Source organism: Coregonus clupeaformis, chromosome 15 (genome assembly GCF_020615455.1).
Source record: "Coregonus clupeaformis isolate EN_2021a chromosome 15, ASM2061545v1, whole genome shotgun sequence".
Classification (NCBI taxonomy): Eukaryota; Metazoa; Chordata; class Actinopteri; order Salmoniformes; family Salmonidae; genus Coregonus; species Coregonus clupeaformis.
The window spans coordinates 64746588-64766587 of record NC_059206.1 but is presented as its reverse complement, the minus strand read 5'-3'; the positions used below and the strand labels follow the sequence as shown (position 1 = coordinate 64766587).

Below are 20000 nucleotides of genomic sequence, written 5' to 3'. Positions count from 1 at the left end.
GCCAGGCACGCAAAGATGGGTGTTGACACCTGGGTGTCAGAAAGGGGGAAGGAGAAAAGTGTCATACGCATAGCAATGATAGGCGAGTCCAAGTGAGGATATGACGGAGCCGAGTGACTTGGTTTGTAGAGAGAGCAGTCTCGGTTGAGTGACCCATCTTGAATCCTGACTGCTTAGGGTCACGAAGATCATTCTGAGAGAGATAGCGAGAGAGTTGGTCAGAGACAGCACGCTCAAGTGTAGTTTTTGACGTCAGAGGGAAGTGAGAAATGGGAGAAGGTCTCCAGAGATGGTCTGGAGAATGGAGGAGGCGATGGGGTTGAGCGGGCAGGTTGTCGGGCGGCCGGACCTCACTAGTCACAGGATTTCATCTGGAGAGAGAGGGGAGAAAGAGGTCAAGGCGTAGGATAGTTCTGTGTGAGTGGGATCAGTGGACTCAATAGGCTGAGTGAATGAGGAGCGGATGTTGTCAACCTTCTTTTCAAAGTGGTTGCCAAAGTCGTCAGCAGAGATGGAGGGGGAGGGAGATGGGGATGATTAAGGAGGGAGGAAAAGGTGGAAAATAGTTTCCTAGGGTTAGAGGCAGAAGCTTGAAATTTAAATTGATAGAAAGTGGCTTTAGCAGCAGATACAGAGGAAGAGAAGGTAGAGAGGAGGGAGTTGAAAGATGATAGGTCCTCCGGAAGTTTAGTTTTCCTCCAGAACAGGGCTCCCCACAGCCCTGTTCTGTAAGCTCGCAATGAGTCACTCAGCCACGGAGCAGGAGGGGAGGGACGAGCCGGCCGGGAGGAAAGGGGACAGTGAGAGTCATAGGATGCGGAAAGGGAGAAGAGTAGGGTCGAAGAGGCAGAATCAGGAGGGAGAAGGATTTAGCAGAAGGGATAGATGATAGGATAGAAGAGGAGAGAGTAGTGGGAGCGAGAGAGCGAGAAGATTGCGACGGTGCATGACCATCTGGGTAGGGGCTGAGTGGTTAGGGTTGGAGGGAAGGGAGACAGAAAAGGAAACAAAGATCAGAGACCTAGAGGGGGGTTGCAGTGAGATTAGTAGGCCTACAGCCCTTAGTAAAGATGAGGTCAAGCGTATTGCCTGCCTTGTGAGTAGGAGGGGACTGGGAAAGGGTGAGGTCAAAAGAGGAACGGAGGGGAAAGAAAGAGGAGGAAAGAAATTAATCGAAGGCAGACGTCGGGAGGTTGAAGTCGCCTAGTATGATGAGTGGTGAGCCATTGTCAGGAAATTTGCTTATCAAGGTGTCAAGCTCATTGCGGAATGCTCTAAGGGCAATTGGTGGGCGATAGATAACAACAATTGTAAACTTGAGTGGACAAGTGAGAGTGACAGCATGGAATACAAATGAGGTGAAGGACAGGTGAGTGAGGGAGAAAAGAGAAATCTCCACTTCTTGTCCAGTTTTGTCAATGAATTAGAACATTATCTCTAAACAAGATACAAACGCAAACATTTGATTATAATTATGATCTGTAAACCTTGGTCTCTTGTTAGCTAACAATAATACTGTCCCTATCTCCCACCCTGAGTCTCTCAGCTGAGACTGAGACTAAGGGATGATTCTGAAATGGCACCCTATTCACTAGTGCAGTACTTTTGACCAGGGCAGATCAAAAGTGCATTTAGGGAACAGGGTGCCATTTGGGACGCAGCCTGGGATTGAGGGATTCAGATTTCTCCAGATTGCTGTCATTAATACACTGCTTAATTATACATTTAATTGAACATGGGGATTACACTGTTATGATTATCATTACCATTCAGGCTTGATGAAATGACACTATAATTGCTGTGGACAGAGAGAGAGAGAGAGAGAGAGAGAGAGAGAGAGAGAGAGAGAGAGAGAGAGAGAGAGAGAGAGAGAGAGAGAGAGAGAGAGAGAGAGAGAGAGGGAGAGAGAGAGAGAGACTGACTTAGTCCAAATAAGAGAGAGAGAGAGAGAGAGAGAGAGACAGTGAGAGAGAGAGAGAGAGAGAGAGAGAGAGAGAGAGAGAGAGAGAGAGAGAGAGAGAGAGAGAGAGAGAGAGAGAGAGAGAGAGAGAGAGAGAGAGAGAGAGAGAGAGAGAGAGGGAGAGAGAGAGGGACAGAGAGAGAGAGAGGGACAGAGAGAGAGAGCGAGAGAGAGAGAGAGAGAGAGAGGGACAGAGAGAGAGAGAGGGACAGAGAGAGAGAGAGAGAGAGAGAGAGAGTAATGAGAGTCGAGGGATTAGCCACAGTAGTTTTTAAGGGACATGAGCTGGTTTGATGATAAGTTACAGCAGCATCCAGATGTGTGTGGTTGATTGGTTGCAGAGATGGACTGGCCATAGGGCAATTCTGGCAGATGCCAGATGGGCTGGTCCAATTTTAGCCCAATAGGAATGTCTAAATTGGAGGTTTTGTGCAAAATGATAGTTATTTGGCTAACAATGGGGGCCACGAGGGAGAAGAAATGGGCCAGTGTGTTAGAAATGCCCATGCTAATTTCTGTTCCCAGTCTCTCTCCGTTCTCTGATTGGTCGGTTGATTGCAGGAGTGGAAGTTAGAATAATTTTAACTGAAGGAACACTCAGTTGAGGAGGTGCACCACTGAGTATGATATCCATTTAAATACATACACAGGTCAAATACGTTCAAGTACCTAAAATACTTGAAAGTATTTGATATGTGCTTGAATTACCTTGGAGTTTGCATTATACCAGACTAACTGAATCAAACTAAATCAAGCGCAGCTTAAGTGTTGACATGTATTTAACCCAGGTCTAATTAGGTCACCCTCTGTTCACTTTTAACAGTTGTCCCACCTCTTTCCAGCAGTCAAATGACCTAGTGGCCTCATGGGTGGAATGTTATTCATATTTTTCATAATGAATAAACATTTTTAAAAATTAAACGCCCAAAAAAACGGTGTTTCTATGTCAAACGGTTTAGTTATATTTCAGTGTTCTGTGATGTATACAGTATAAAGTGTAATATTAGGATACAAATTCCATATTTAATCATTTTCAACTCTATATCTGACATGGCACAGGTGTCTTTGTTTAAGCACATAACCATGTGTGTGAGGTGTATACTTTAGTTTAACAGTAGATTTAAGACTACCAAGAAAAACTCTGTGCGACCCTGATTTAGCCCACTGCAGTATTACTCAATAGACCTCACAAGGTGAGAGAAAAGGCTTCAGTGATTCATTGAGTAGTCAGCAACAAAGAACTTACATACTGGAGATGGAAATAGCGAAGAGTGTGCAAAGCTGTCATCAAGGCAAAGGGTGGCTACTTTGAAGAATCTCAAATATAAAATAGATTTTGATTTGTTTAACACTTTTTTGGTTACTATATGATTCCATATGTGTTATTTCATAGTTTTGATGTCTTCACTATTATTCTACAATGTAGAAAATAGTAAAAATAAAGAAAACTCTGCAATGAGTAGGTGTGTCCAAACTTTTGACTGGTACTGTATATTAGGAAATCTGGAAGGAATGGAAGAATTTATCTCGGAGTGTCACGCTCTGGCTCCGGGACTTTGTATTATTGAGCCAGGGTGTGTTCATTTTTGTTGTGTTTGGGGATTAGTTGGGTTGTTATTGGTTGTTTCATTGTTTAGTCCAGTGACTCCCAATCAGTGGTAACGAGTGTCAGCTGTCGGCTCGTTATCTCTGATTGGGAGCCATATTTAAACTGTCATTGTTCACCTTGGGGTGTGGGTTTTTGTTCTATGTTCAGTCGTTGTCACTGAGGACTTCATGACCTTTTTTTGTTTTGTATTCTCGTGTATTTCATTAAAGTAAATATGTTCGCTACCAACGCTGCGCTTTGGTCCTACTCCTTAAGCGATCATGACAGAAAAACCCACCACAACGAGACCAAGCAGCGTTTCCAGGAGTTGGATGACGAGTGGTGGAGACAGAAGAGCGAAGGTTGGGAAAGGACTATAGAGGCCTGGTCCACGGGGAGGAGAGACCCCCAGAAATTTTTTAGGGGGGGGCTCACGACGTCGGGGCAGCAGGAGTACGGGTTAGAGGAGTGCAGTAGGTTGGCAGAAAAGGCCGCCAGGTTAAGGGGGCCACTGGTCACGAAGGGGAAGGAAGGTGTGGAGGCACGGCGAAGGGTACTGGGGTGTGTTACCAGTCCGGTCCGGCCCGTTCCTGATCCCCGTGTAGGGCCAGGGGTGTGTGTCCTCAGTGCGGTCCTGTCTGTTCCTGTTCCTCGCATGGAGCCTGTGGTGCGCGCCGCCAGCCCGACTCGGTCTGTTCCTGCTCCCTGCACCAAGTCTGTGGTGCGTTTCGTCGGCCCTGTCCGGCCCGTGCCTGCTTCCCACACCAAGCCAACGGTGTGCGTCGCTAGGCCAGCTCGACCTGTTCCTGCTCCCCGCACCAAGTCTGTGGTGCGTTTCGTCAGCCCTGTCCGGCCCGTCCCTGCTCCCCGCACCAAGCCAATGGTGCGCGTCGCCAGCCCAGCCCGGCCTGTCCCTGCTCTACGCACCAAGCCAAAGGGGTGCGTCGCCAGCCCAGCCCGGCCGGTTCCTGCTCCACGCATCAAAACGACGGTGTGCGTCGCCGGCCCAACCCGGACTGTTCCTGCCACTCGCACCAGGCTAAGGGTGCGAGTCGTCAACCTGGGTCAGCTCGTTCCGGCTACTCGCACCAAACCAAGGGGGCGAGTCGTCAACCTGGTTCAGCCTATTCCTGCTACGCGCACCAAGCCAGGGAGGCGAGTCGTCAGCCTGAGGAGGTCCGTTCCGGCTCCACGCACCAAGCCGAGGATGCGTATCGTCAGCCAGGTCCGGTCCGTCCCTGCCTCACGCGCCAAGCTAGGGGTGCGCGTCATCAGTCCGGATCCAGCCAGCTGGGTTGGATCGGACCGGGGCCATTACGGGGGGATGGATGTAGGATGGTGGTCAAGCCCGGAGCCAGAGCCGGAGCCGCCTCCGAGGAGCAACACCCACCCAGCCCTCCCCTATTTGGGTTCTTTGAGGCGCGGTCGCAGTCCGCGCCTTTAGGGGGGGGTACTGTCACGCTCTGGCTCCGGGACTTTGTATTATTGAGCCAGGGTGTGTTCATTTTTGTTGTGTTTGGGGATTAGTTGGGTTGTTATTGGTTGTTTCATTGTTTAGTCCAGTGACTCCCAATCAGTGGTAACGAGTGTCAGCTGTCGGCTCGTTATCTCTGATTGGGAGCCATATTTAAACTGTCATTGTTCACCTTGGGGTGTGGGTTTTTGTTCTATGTTCAGTCGTTGTCACTGAGGACTTCATGATCGTGTTTTGTTTTGTATTCTCGTGTATTTCATTAAAGTAAATATGTTCGCTACCAACGCTGCGCTTTGGTCCTACTCCTTAAGCGATCATGACACGGAGTCAATTTGACTGGAATCATAATGATACATGGAATACACTCCCACTATAGAGATCCCTCAAATTATGGAATACACTCCCACTATAGAGATCCCTCAAATTATGGAATACACTCCCACTATAGAGATCCCTCAAATTATGGAATACACTCCCACTATAGAGATCCCTCAAATTATGGAATACACTCCCACTATAGAGATCCCTCAAATTATGGAACACACTCCCACTATAGAGATCCCTCAAATTATGGAACACACTCCCACTATAGAGATCCCTCAAATTCAAATCTGGACCTTGAAGCCAGTTCCACTGTTTTTTTAAATTTAATTATTCCCCTCTAATCAGGGACTGATTTAGACCTGGGACATCAGGTGGATGCAATGAATTATCAAGTAGAACAGAAAACCAGCCTTAATGTTGCTGGACCCCAGGAAGAGTAGCTGCAGCATTGGCAGTAACTAATGGGGATCCCTAATAAACCCCAGGAAGAGTAGCTGCTGCCTTGGCAGGAACTAATGGGGATCCATAATAAACCCCAGGAAGAGTAGCTGCTGCCTTGGCAGGAACTAATGGGGATCCTTAATAAATACAATAGAAAAACAATGTAGGGGAAGATGTGAATAACCCTGATAGAGATCTCACTATACAGTGAGTTGATTACTGTCATTTCCTTGTTTCTCTGTACACTCTGCTCATAACTGTGTTTGGCATCGTTTAACTTAACCCACCAAAGCTCACCTGCTAGAAATAATATCATTATTAATCTAAACATTTCATAGATTAGGTTGTTTCCAGGTAAGAAGCCTCCAGTGAGATGTTGATGTATGATCAGTTTGATGGGACAGGACTCAGAGAGAAGCCCTGCCAATAGGACTGTGTGTGTGTGTGTGTGTGTGTGTGTGTGTGTGTGTGTGTGTGTGTGTGTGTGTGTGTGTGTGTGTGTGTGTGTGTGTGCAAATAGTAATGCTGAGTGGTGTAAAACACAGCAGCATACCCCACACCGCAGTCTGCGGTACACATCTGTTGAACACAGAGTTGGGCCTCAGATCTTCGCTAAGCCCCACCGCTCACAGCCTGACTGCTAGCATGGAGAAAGTAAGCAAGTAAGCATTTCACTGTGCTGTTTATATCTGCTGGAAACTGTGTACTTGACGAATAAACTTTGATTTAGAGAAAAGTGCTGTAGTGGGGTAAGCATCTACCATACATCTCACTGATACATACATCTACCATACATCTCACTGATACATACATCTACCATACATCTCACTGATACAGACATCTACCATACATCACACTGATACATACATCTACCATACATCACACTGATACATACATCTACTGTAGACTACACTGATACATACATCTACCATACATCACACTGATACATACAGTGGGGAAAAAAAGTATTTAGTCAGCCACCAATGGTGCAAGTTCTCCCACTTAAAAAGATGAGAGAGGCCTGTAATTTTCATCATAGGTACACGTCAACTATGACAGACAAAATGAGAAAAGAAAATCCAGAAAATCACATTGTAGGATTTTTTATGAATTTATTTGCAAATTATGGTGGAAAATAAGTATTTGGTCAATAACAAAAGTTTCTCAATACTTTGTTATATACCCTTTGTTGTCAATGACACAGGTCAAACGTTTTCTGTAAGTCTTCACAAGGTTTTCACACACTGTTGCTGGTATTTTGGCCCATTCCTCCATGCAGATCTCCTCTAGAGCAGTGATGTTTTGGGGCTGTCGCTGGGCAACACGGACTTTCAACTCCCTCCAAAGATTTTCTATGGGGTTGAGATCTGGAGACTGGCTAGGCCACTCCAGGACCTTGAAATGCTTCTTACGAAGCCACTCCTTCGTTGCCCGGGCGGTGTGTTTGGGATCATTGTCATGCTGAAAGACCCAGCCACGTTTCATCTTCAATGCCCTTGCTGATGGAAGGAGGTTTTCACTCAAAATCTCACGATACATGGCCCCATTCATTCTTTCCTTTACACGGATCAGTCGTCCCTGGTCCCTTTGCAGAAAAACAGCCCCAAAGCATGATGTTTCCACCCCCATGCTTCACAGTAGGTATGGTGTTCTTTGGATGCAACTCAGCATTCTTTGTCCTCCAAACACGACGAGTTGAGTTTTTACCAAAAAGTTCTATTTTGGTTTCATCTGACCATATGACATTCTCCCAATCCTCTTCTGGATCATCCAAATGCACTCTAGCAAACTTCAGACGGGCCTGGACATGTACTGGCTTAAGCAGGGGGACACATCTGGCACTGCAGGATTTGAGTCCCTGGCGGCGTAGTGTGTTACTGATGGTAGGCTTTGTTACTTTGGTCCCAGCTCTCTGCAGGTCATTCACTAGGTCCCCCCCCGTGTGGTTCTGCGATTTTTGGTCACCGTTCTTGTGATCATTTTGACCCCACGGGGTGAGATCTTGCGTGGAGCCCCAGATCGAGGGAGATTATCAGTGGTCTTGTATGTCTTCCATTTCCTAATAATTGCTCCCACAGTTGATTTCTTCAAACCAAGCTGCTTACCTATTGCAGATTCAGTCTTCCCAGCCTGGTGCAGGTCTACAATTGAGGAGAGAGAGAGAGAGGGAAGGAGAGACTAGAATGGATGTGTGGTTTCTCCTCAGTGTCCCCAGCTCAGTGAGGCCAGACACCAGCCCCCCACCTCAGGATCCACCTCCCTTTATTACAGTCATCACAGTCAAACAAACCAACGGAAACAACAGGTCAAATACACACTGAACCAATCACATTCCATGAGGAATGAGGAAGGAAGGATGGAGGGACGAGACATCTTGTAAGTATTGAACCCTGCAGTCGACCAGTAGCTTATTCCACCAAAGCCCAGAGTGGCTGAGCAGAAGGGTCTTCCCCAGTCAGCAGACAGCCTACTGCCTCTCTCCTCTCTGCTGATGGAGGAAGCAGTCTGTGTTTCTCTACTACAGTCTATTAACCAGTGGTGTAAAGTACTTAAGTACAAATACTTTAAAGTACTACCTAAGTAGTTTTTTGGGGGTATCTGTACTTTACTTTACTATTTATATTCTTGACAACTTTTACTTTTACTTCACTACATTCCTAAAGAAAATAATGTACTTTGTACTCCATACATTTTCCCTGACACCCAAAAGTACTCGTTACATTTTGAAAATGGCCCAATTCACGCACTTATCAAGAGAACATCCCTGGTCATCCCTACTGCCTCTGATCTGGCGGACTCACTAAACACAAATGCTTCGCTTGTAAATTATGGCTGAGTGTTGTAGTGTGCCCCTGGCTATCCGTAAAAAAAATATTTAAAAAATACAAGAAAATGGTGCCGTCTGGTTAGTTTAATATAAGCAATTTCAAATGATTTATACTTTTACTTGTACTTTTAATTTATATTTTTGCAATTACATTTACTTTTGGTAGTTAAGTATATTTAAAAGTAGTATTTTACTGGGTGACTTTCACTTTTACTTGAGTTATTTTCTATTAAAGGTATCTTTACTTTTACTCAAGTATGACCATTGGGTACTTTTTCCACCACTGCTAGTAACATACTGTACTCTATCAACACCGACAGAGAGAGAAAACAGAAACTCAATGAATGGGAAAGAGTAACAAAATAAATACTGTTCCATACGTGGAGTTCAGCAGCATAGGGTAATGAATGATGACTGACTTACATTTACATCTACATTTTTAGTCATTTAGCAGACGCTCTTATCCAGAGCGACTTACAGTTTGTGAGTGCATACATTTTCATACTTTTTTTTCATACTTGATGTGATATAGTTCTATTGGAATCCAGATAGCATTACACCAGGAACACAGACCAATGAGAACACATGAATCACTCACAACCAACGTGTGAGAGTTCCCCACCGAGAGGAAACACACCCAGTCACAGCTGGGTTCAACAAGGACCAACAAAGATCCTCTAGCTAATCAGAAACCAGTCAACCCAGATATGCACGCACGCATGCACGCACACGCACGCGCACGCACACACACACTGCTGACGAATGAACTCCTCAGTACAGCACACACACATGCACACACACACGCACGTACACACACGCGACATATTGGGCCTAGTTCACAAACATTGATTTCCTATTTTCAATTAATAATTGTAATTAGAAGGGGGCATATTTCAGGGCGGGTCTGAAATGGGTCGATGGAGGGATGGAGGGATGGAGGGATGGGGGGATGGAGAGATGGGGGGATGGAGGGATGGAGGGATGGAGGGATGGAGGGATGGAGGGATGGAGGGATGGAGGGATGGAGGGATGGAGGGATGGAGGGATGGAGGGATGGAGGGATGGAGGGATGGAGGGATGGGGTGATGGAGGGATGGAGGGATGGGGTGATGGAGGGATGGAGGGATGGAGGGATGGAGGGATGGAGGGATGGGGTGACCGTTGAAGCTGTTAACCCTAACCCCTGATGGGTGACATAGTTTACTGCTCGTGGGTATAGTAGTGACCGTTGGGCTGTAGTAGGGATGGAAGGGCTGGGGCTGAATGTAGGTCTTGTTGTGGAACTGTAGTTCAGGAGACCAACTGTCAAACTGAACTGACTAGCTGGGTTGCAGCACTGGCTGGCTGGCTGCCTGGCTGACTGGCTGACTAACTGGCTGGCTGGCTGCCTGGCTGGCTGGCTGACTAACTGACTGGCTGGCTGGCTGACTAACTGACTAACTGACTGGCTGGATGGCTGAATTGCTGGCTAGTTCACTAACTGAATGGCTGGCTGGCTGGCTGCCTGGCTGACTGGCTGATTAACTGACTGGCTGGCTGCCTGGCTGATTGGCTGACTAACTGACTGGCTGACTAACTGACTGGCTGGCTGCCTGGCTGACTGGCTGACTAACTGACTGGCTGGCTGGCTGCCTGGCTGGCTGGCTGGCTGGCTGGCTGGATGACTAACTGACTGGCTGGATGGCTGAATTGCTGGCTAGTTCACTAACTGAATGGCTGGCTGGCTGGCTGGCTGACTAACTGGCTGGCTGGCTGACTAACTAACTGGCTGGCTGACTAACTGGCTGGCTGACTAACTAACTGGCTGGCTGACTAACTGGTTGGCTGACTAACTAACTAACTGACTGGCTGACTGGCTGGCTGGCTGGCTGGTTGACTGACTGACTGACTAACTGACTAACTAACTGGTTGGCTGGCTGACTGACTGACTGACTGACTAACTGACTGGCTGGCTGACTAACTAACGGGCTGGCTGACTAACTGTCTGACTGACTAACTGGCTGACTGACTAACTGGCTGACTGACTAACTGGCTGACTGACTAACTGGTTGGCTGACTAACTAACTAACTGACTGGCTGACTGGCTGGCTGGCTGGCTGACTGACTGACTGACTAACTGACTAACTAACTGGTTGGCTGGCTGACTGACTGACTAACTGACTGGCTGGCTGACTAACTAACGGGCTGGCTGACTAACTGTCTGACTAACTGGCTGGCAGGCTGACTAACTGATTGACTGGCTGGCTGGTTGGCTGACTAACTGGCTGACTAACTGGCTGGCTGACTGGCTGGCTGACTAACTGGCTGACTGGCTGACTAACTGACTTACTGGCTGGCTGGCTGACTAACTGATTGACTGGCTGACTAACTGGCTGGCAGGCTGACTAACTGATTGACTGGCTGGCTGGTTGGCTGACTAACTGGCTGACTAACTGGCTGGCTGACTGGCTGGCTGACTAACTGGCTGACTGGCTGACTAACTGACTTACTGGCTGGCTGGCTGACTAACTGATTGACTGGCTGACTAACTGGCTGGCAGGCTGACTAACTGATTGACTGGCTGGCTGGTTGGCTGACTAAATGGCTGACTAACTGGCTGGCTGACTGCTGGCTGGCTGACTAACTGGCTGACTGGCTGACTAACTGACTTACTGGCTGGCTGATTAGCTGACTAACTGATTGACTGGCTGACTGACTGACTAACTGACTGACTGGCTGGCTGACTAACTGACTAACTGAATTACTGAACTTAATGGACTGACTGAACTGTCCCTCCTTATAGCCTGTTCAACTTTATTGACAAAAGCTCATATGTTGGGTCAGGGTAGGTCAGTAACATTTATTTAAAGTTTGGTAGAGACTTCCTGCTAAAAAGTCAAATCTATGGAGTCAAGAGAGAGAATGTCCCTATTCTAGTGGGCTTTGCTAAATGTTCTTCTTTTAAGCTTGTTTTCTGAAGACTGAATCATTGCTGTCATTAGAGCTTCATAAACACCTTTGTTGTGGAACGACGCATGAGATTTGGCAACGTCTCAACGTTAGCTCAGCTCTCAACCGCTCAGCCGTTCCCCACCTCTTTGAACTGAGCAGTAATTGTGTGTGTGTGTGATACGTGCGTGTGCGTCTCAGCCGTTCCCCACCTCTTTGAACTGAGCAGTAATTGTGTGTGTGTGTGTGTATGTGTGTGTGTGTGTGCTTGTGTGTGTGTGTTTGTGTGCTTGTGTGTGTGTGTGTGTGTGGGTGTGTGTGTGGGTGTGTGTGTGTGTGTGTGTGTGCGTGTGTGCCTGCGTGTGTGTGTGTGTGTGTGTGTGTGTGCTTGTGTGCATGCGTCCGTGCGTGTGTGTGTGAATCTCTCAGGCGTTCCCCACCTCGTTGAGCAGAGCGGTATCACAGTACACTAATTGTCTTTTAATGATCTCCTCTTATGGAAATGAGTGTATAAATCTTGGTTGGTGTTTATGATTCCTGACAGGTGGACGTCCTGCGCTGTCCTCTCCTCCCACAATGCAACATTGAGTTATAATAAAACTAGAAGCTACGGAGTGTGTGGAGAAACACTTATAGAAGACTATAGGTCCATTTAATAAGAATAATTATACTTATTATAATAATAATTAATAATAAGTATTATTAGTATTATTATAAGAATAACAACAATGATATAATTATATTATATTATACTATTCACTGAGTGTACAAAACATTAAGAACACCTTCCTAATATTGAGTTGCATCCCCTTCTGCCGTCAGAACAGACTCAATTTGGCGGGGCATGGACTCTACAAGGTGTCGAAAGTGTTCCACAGTGATGCTGGCCCATGTTGACTCCAATGCTTCCTACAGTTGTGTCAAGTTGTCTGGGTGTCCATTGATTGGTGGAGCATTCTTGATACACACGGGAAACTGTTGAGCATGAAGAACACAGCAGCATTGCAGTTCTTGACACAAACCGGTGTGCACGGCACATACTAGCATACCCCGTTTAAAGGCACATAAGTGTTTTTTCTTGCCCATTCACCCTCTGAACGGCACGCACATAATCCATGTCTCAGTCTCAGTTGTCTTTAACCGGTCTCCTCCCCTTCACCTACAGTCGTGGTCAAAAGTTTTGAGAATGACACAAATATTAATTTTCACAAAGTCTGCTGCTTCAGTTTTTATGATGGCAATTTGCATATACTCCTTGAATGTTATGAAGAGTGATCAGATGAATTGCAATTAATTTGCCATGAAAATGAACTTAATCCCCAAAAAAACATTTCCACTGCATTTCAGCCCTGCCACAAAAGGACCAGCTGACATCATGTCAGTGATTCTCTCGTTAACACAGGTGAGAGTGTTGACGAGGACAAGGCTGGAGATCACTCGATCATGCTGACTGAGTTAGAATAACAGACTGGAAGCTTTAAAAGGAGGGTGGTGCTTGAAATCATTGTTCTTCCTCTGTTAACCATGGTTACCTGCAAGGAAACACGTGCCGTCATCATTGCTTTGCACAAAAAGGGCTTCACAGGCAAGGATATTGCTGCTAGTAAGATTGCACCTAAATCAACCATTTATCGGATCATCAAGAACTTCAAGGAGAGAGGTTCAATTGTTGTGAAGAAGACTTCAGGGCACCCAAGAAAGTCCAGCAAGCGCCAGGACCGTCTCCTAAAGTTGATTCAGCTGCGGGATAGGGGCACCACCAGTGCAGAGCTTGCTCAGGAATGGCAGCAGGCAGGTGTGAGTGCATCAGCACGCACAGTGAGACAAAGACTTTTGGAGGATGGCCTGGTGTCAAGAATGGCAGTGAGGAAGCCACTTCTCTCCAGGAAAAACATCAGGGACAGACTGATATTCTGCAAAAGGTACAGGGATTGGACTGCTGAGAACTGGGGTAAAGTCATGTTCTCTGATGAATCCCCTTTCCGATTGTTTGGGCCATCCGGAAAAAAGCTTGTCTGGAGAAGACAAGGTGAGCGCTACCATCAGTCCTGTGTCATGCCAACAGTAAAGCATTCTGAGACCATTCATGTGTGGGGTTGCTTCTCAGCCAAGGGAGTGGGCTCACTCACAATTTTGCCTAAGAACACAGCCATGAATAAAGAATTGTAGCAACACATCCTCAGAGAGCAACTTCTCCCAACCATCCAAGAACAGTTTGGTGACGACCAATGCCTTTTCCAGCATGATGGAGCACCTTGCCATAAGGCAAAAGTGATAACTAAGTGGCTCGGGGAACAAAACATCGACATTTTGGGTCCATGGCCAGGAAACTCCACAGACCTTAATCCCATTGAGAACTTGTGGTCGATCCTCAAGAGGCGGGTGGACAAACAAAAACCCACAAATTTGGACAAAATTCAAGCATTGATTATGCAAGAATGGGCTGCCATCAGTCAGGATGTGGCCCAGAAGTTAATAGACAGCATGCCAGGGAGGATTGCAGAGGTCTTGAAAAAGAAGAGTCAACACTGCAAATATTGACTATTTGCATAAACTTAATGTAATTGTCAATAAAAGCCTTTGACACTTATGGAATGCTTGTAATTATACTTCAGTATACCATAGTAACATCTGACAAAAATATCTAAAAACACTGAAGCAGCAAACTTTGTGAAGCCCAATACGTGTGTCATTCTCAAAACTTTTGACCACGACTGAACACTGATTGAAGTGGATTTAACACGTGACATCAATAAGGGATCATAGCTTTCACCTGGATTCACCTGGTCAGTCTATGTCAGTCCGTTTGGCCAGGGTCAGGGGTCAGTTGGATGTCCTGGGCTCCAGTCCTCTTCTCCCACCGCAACACACAGAGTTATATGGAGGAGGCTGGGTGCATGGAGAGGAGCCTATAGGTCCATTTTGAGTCAAGAGTCAAGCTATTAAACTTCATCACACCACTGCCACTGACAGATGATGCCATAAACATCACCTGGATGCATACATAAAACATATCTAACTGCTGAAAACTCAGACAGGCAATGTCTATGCAACATAACCACTGCTAAGAAGAAGCCTTTTAGGATATTTTGGCCAGCATCCTGGGTTAGTCCTACACTCTGGGTTATATGAAGGGGCTGAGAACACATACAAGATGTAGGATCTTAATTCGATCACTCTTTTGTTGATGAGAATATCAACCCCTACAAAAATGTTCATTGTTATTAATTATTATTTCCTGTTGCTGCAGGATTATTCTCCTGCTGTAGCAAACTGGCTCAAATTAAGATCCTACATCTGTAGAGAAGTCTGGTCCATGTGACCAGAGTCAAAGGGTTACAGTGTTGTAATATTTCTCATGTACTGAGGATCCCTCTCCACAAGGTCACTGCAGAAGAAAGGAATCCTCGGTACCTGAGAAAGATTATGATATGATATTATACTCTTTTGTCCATTTTCATGGAAATACATATATTACTGTCCCCCTCGTGTCTGCCCTCCTCTCACACCTCAGTCTCTTTATGACATCATCGCCCCAAACTTCCACTCTGTCTGCTCCTCTCAACGAGCCCCTCAGAGAGAGGTCAAGAAACCCTGGAGTTATAATGACTGAATGAAGTCCCTGGAGAGAGAGGGATAGAGAGAGATAGAGAGAGAGAGAGAAAGTGCAGACTTAAACAGGACAGAAAGGGAGGGGAGTCTATATGAATTATTCCTGGAGATTGTTCAAAGTCACGTTGAAGTCAATGTTATTGGCTGGGCAGAGAGGAGAGGAATCCTTGTCTGTCTCTCTCCAGCTGACAGGCTGTGAAAGGCTATGAATAAGCCACTTGGAAATTAATCAGAGCACAGAGAAACAGAGAGAGAAGAAGGGAGAGAGAGATGGAGAGAGAGAGGAGAGGGGGGGGATGGAGAGAGAGAGGGAGAGATGGAGATGGAAGGAAGGAGGGCTGAAGGGAGAGAGTGTCACGATCGTCTACCAATGAGGAGGACCAAGGCGCAGCGTTGAATGCGAACATTTTATTTTATCAAGATGATCACACGATCAAAACAACAAAAACGAAACGTGACGTCCCTGGTTACATAAACCAACAAACACGGAACAAGAAACCACAAACACAAAGTGAAAAGACAGACAGTTAAATATGGCTCCCAATCAGAGACAACCAGCTGACACTCGTTGCCTCTGATTGGGAGTCACTCAGGCCAACATAGATATACAAACATAGACTTACACACCCTGGCTCAACATAACATAGTCCCCAGAGCCAGGGCGTGACAGTACCCTCCCCCAAAGGCGCGGACTCCGACCGCGCCAAACAACCACAACAGGGGAGGGACCGGGTGGGCACTCCGCCTCGGCGGCGGATCCGGCTCCGGACATGACCCAGGCACGGGTTGTGCTGGACTGACGACGCGCACCCCCGGCCTGGTGCGTGGAGGAGGAACGGGACTTACCTGGCTGACGACGCACACCGTAGGCTTGGTGCGTGGAGCAGGGACAGGCCGGACTGGGCTGACGAAGCACACCACTGACTTGGTGCGGGGAGCAGGAACGGGCCGGACCGGGCTGACGGCGCACCCCTGACTTGGTGCGGGGAGCAGGAATGAGCCGGACCGGGCTGACGACGCCGCACCACTGACTTGGTGCGGGGAGCTTGGATGGGCCGGACTGGGCTGGCGACGCGCACCACCGACTTGGTGCGGAGAGCAGGAACGGGCCGGACAGGGCTGACGCAAACGCACCACAGACTTGGTGCGGGGAGCAGGAATGGGCCGGACTGGGCTGGCGACGCGCACCACAGACTTGGTGCGGAGAGCAGGAATGGGCCGGACAGGGCTGGTGACGCGCACCACAGACTTGGTGCGGGGAGCAGGAATGAGCCGGACCGGGCTGACGACGCGCACCACTGACTTGGTGCGGGGAGCTTGGATGGGCCGGACTGGGCTGGCGACGCGCACCACAGACTTGGTGGGAGTGGCAGGAACAGGCCGGCCCGTACTGGGAACACACACCACTGGCCCTACGTGGGGATCAGGAACAGGCCGGACCGGACTGGCAACACACGCCAGTACCTCTCGCCGTGCCTCTACAACCTCCTTCCCCCTGGTGACCAGTGACTCCCGTAACCTGGCGGCCTCCTCTGCCAACCCGCTGGACCGCTCTATCGCGGCCTCCTGCTGCCCCGACGTCGTGAGCCCCCCCCTAAAAATGTTCTGGGGGTCTCTCCTCCCCGTGGGCCAGGCCTCCATCATTCTCGCCAGACTCTCACCCCACTGCTCCAAAGTCCAACCTCTCTCCTCTTCTCTTGGCTCGGCCCAGTCGAGACTCCTACTCCACTGCTCCCAAGTCCATCCTCTCTCTTCTTCACGCTGCTTGGTCCTGTTATGGTGGTTTCTTCTGTCACGGTCGTCTACCAATGAGGAGGACCAAGGCGCAGCGTTGAATGCGAACATTTTATTTTATCAAGATGATCACACGATCAAAACAACAAAAACGAAACGTGACGTCCCTGGTTACATAAACCAACAAACACGGAACAAGAAACCACAAACACAAAGTGAAAAGACAGACAGTTAAATATGGCTCCCAATCAGAGACAACCAGCTGACACTCGTTGCCTCTGATTGGGAGTCACTCAGGCCAACATAGATATACAAACATAGACTTACACACCCTGGCTCAACATAACATAGTCCCCAGAGCCAGGGCGTGACAGATAGTGAGAGACAAAGAGGGAGAGAGAGAGAGTAAAAGAGAGAGAGAGTTGTTTTAAAGTCTTAATGGGTTATTTGTTATGAAGCCTGGTTGGCATTAAGAGGGAATAGGTAATCAGGACGTTTCAAACGAGTTGAGGAGCCACTTCCCTACCTCTCTCTCTCTCTCTCTCTCTCTCTCTCTCTCTCTCTCTCTCTCTCTCTCTCTCTCTAGAAGGAAGGTATGATTGCTTACAGAGAGATGCTTCGAAGAAACCGAAGATGTATTCAATCAGACTATCTGAGAGAAATATCATTATACTAATGAGCTAACTCTAAACTCTCGCTTAACTTTTATTTCAAAGGGCTGATGCTATGACTATTCCACAAAGTTGATTCCAATTTCACACTGGAAACACTCAGATACAGACTTTGATTGAATAGCACCCTGTTGATTAGGGTTGAGCACAGCGATGCTGATGGTTAATTTGTCTCACAAGGGAACACAACAGAGTGCCCAAAACACTGTCCAGAGCACATAGCTCCCTTTGGAGATGCCATCATTTCCCGTAACCCTGCAGATAGAATCACTGTGGATGGACGCCATTGTCCCTAAACAGTGGACTACATCAAACTAACTCTCAGATAGCATCACTGTGGATGGACGCCACTGTCCCAAACATTGGACAACATCAAACTAACTCTCAGATAGAATCACTGTGGATGGACGCCACTGTCCCAAAACAGTGGACTACATCAAACTAACTCTCAGATAGAATCACTGTGGATGGACGCCACTGTCCCAAAACAGTGGACTACATCAAACTAACTCTCAGATAGAATCACTGTGGATGGACGCCACTGTCCCAAACATTGGACAACATCAAACTAACTCTCAGATAGCATCACTGTGGATGGACGCCACTGTCCCAAACATTGGACACCATCAAACTAACTCTCAGATAGCATCACTGTGGATGGACGCCACTGTCCCAAACATTGGACACCATCAAACTAACTCTCAGATAGCATCACTGTGGATGGACGCCACTGTCCCAAACAGTGGACTACATCAAACTAACTCTCAGATAGCATCACTGTGGATGGACGCCACTGTCCCAAACATTGGACAACATCAAACTAACTCTCAGATAGCATCACTGTGGATGGACGCCACTGTCCCAAACATTGGACACCATCAAACTAACTCTCAGATAGCATCACTGTGGATGGACGCCACTGTCCCAAACATTGGACACCATCAAACTAACTCTCAGATAGCATCACTGTGGATGGACGCCACTGTCCCAAACATTGGACACCATCAAACTAACTCTCAGATAGCATCACTGTGGATGGACGCCACTGTCCCAAACAGTGGACTACATCAAACTAACTCTCAGATAGCATCACTGTGGATGGACGCCACTGTCCCAAACATTGGACAACATCAAACTAACTCTCAGATAGAATCACTGTGGATGGACGCCACTGTCCCAAACATTGGACAACATCAAACTAACTCTCAGATAGCATCACTGTGGATGGACGCCACTGTCCCAAACATTGGACTACATCAAACTAACTCTCAGATAGAATCACTGTGGATGGACGCCACTGTCCCAAACAGTGGACTACATCAAACTAACTCTCAGATAGAATCACTGTGGATGGACGCCACTGTCCCAAACATTGGACAACATCAAACTAACTCTCAGATAGAATCACTGTGGATGGACGCCACTGTCCCAAAACAGTGGACTACATCAAACTAACTCTCAGATAGAATCACTGTGGATGGACGCCACTGTCCCAAAACAGTGGACTACATCAAACTAACTCTCAGATAGAATCACTGTGGATGGACGCCACTGTCCCAAACATTGGACAACATCAAACTAACTCTCAGATAGCATCACTGTGGATGGACGCCACTGTCCCAAACATTGGACACCATCAAACTAACTCTCAGATAGCATCACTGTGGATGGACGCCACTGTCCCAAACATTGGACACCATCAAACTAACTCTCAGATAGCATCACTGTGGATGGACGCCACTGTCCCAAACAGTGGACTACATCAAACTAACTCTCAGATAGCATCACTGTGGATGGACGCCACTGTCCCAAACATTGGACAACATCAAACTAACTCTCAGATAGCATCACTGTGGATGGACGCCACTGTCCCAAACATTGGACACCATCAAACTAACTCTCAGATAGCATCACTGTGGATGGACGCCACTGTCCCAAACATTGGACACCATCAAACTAACTCTCAGATAGCATCACTGTGGATGGACGCCACTGTCCCAAACATTGGACACCATCAAACTAACTCTCAGATAGCATCACTGTGGATGGACGCCACTGTCCCAAACAGTGGACTACATCAAACTAACTCTCAGATAGCATCACTGTGGATGGGCGCCACTGTCCCAAACATTGGACAACATCAAACTAACTCTCAGATAGAATCACTGTGGATGGACGCCACTGTCCCAAACAGTGGACAACATCAAACTAACTCTCAGATAGCATCACTGTGGATGGACGCCACTGTCCCAAACATTGGACTACATCAAACTAACTCTCAGATAGAATCACTGTGGATGGACGCCACTGTCCCAAACAGTGGACTACATCAAACTAACTCTCAGATAGAATCACTGTGGATGGACGCCACTGTCCCAAACATTGGACAACATCAAACTAACTCTCAGATAGCATCACTGTGGATGGACGCCACTGTCCCA

At 47.4% G+C, this 20000-nt stretch overlaps 1 protein-coding gene across 1 annotated transcript in view; it reads right to left on the bottom strand.

Moving 5' to 3' along the window:
* The window catches only part of LOC121546369 (multiple epidermal growth factor-like domains protein 11), a 245795-nt gene that overhangs the window by 97979 nt on the left and 127816 nt on the right, over positions 1-20000 (bottom strand). The gene's annotated exons all lie outside the window — the stretch shown is intronic.